The sequence below is a fragment of the Terrapene carolina genome, unplaced genomic scaffold (assembly GCF_002925995.2).
Source record: "Terrapene carolina triunguis isolate 2854851 unplaced genomic scaffold, T_m_triunguis-2.0 Scaffold408, whole genome shotgun sequence".
Classification (NCBI taxonomy): Eukaryota; Metazoa; Chordata; order Testudines; family Emydidae; genus Terrapene; species Terrapene triunguis.
Genome location: NW_020664759.1, coordinates 264973 through 265304, shown reverse-complemented (window position 1 = coordinate 265304; position 332 = coordinate 264973). Strand labels below are relative to the sequence as shown.

At 78.0% G+C, this 332-nt stretch overlaps 1 protein-coding gene across 1 annotated transcript in view; it reads left to right on the top strand.

Moving 5' to 3' along the window:
- The window catches only part of NPR2 (natriuretic peptide receptor 2), a 26102-nt gene that overhangs the window by 12981 nt on the left and 12789 nt on the right, over window positions 1–332 (top strand). The window lies entirely within an intron of this gene.

Sequence of the window (332 nt, the reverse complement as noted above, 5' to 3'; positions counted from 1 at the left end):
CTCCCGGGGCCCCGCCCACGGCTCCCTGCTCCCGGGGCCCCGCCCACAGCACCCTGCTCCCGGGGCCCCGCCCACGGCACCCTGCTTCCCGCCCTGGCTCCCTGCTCCCAGGGCCCCGCCCACGGCTCCCTCCTCCCGGGACCCCGGCCTGGCACCCTGCTTCCCGCCCTGGCTCCCTGCTCCCGGGGCCCCGCCCTGGCTCCCTGTTCCTGGGGGCCCAGCCTGGACCCTGCTCCCGGGGCCTGGCCTGGGGCTCTGCCGCTGGGAACACCAAGGGAGCCTGGTGCCCCACCCGGGTCGGATCACAGCCAGTGCATGTGCACTGCAGGGTG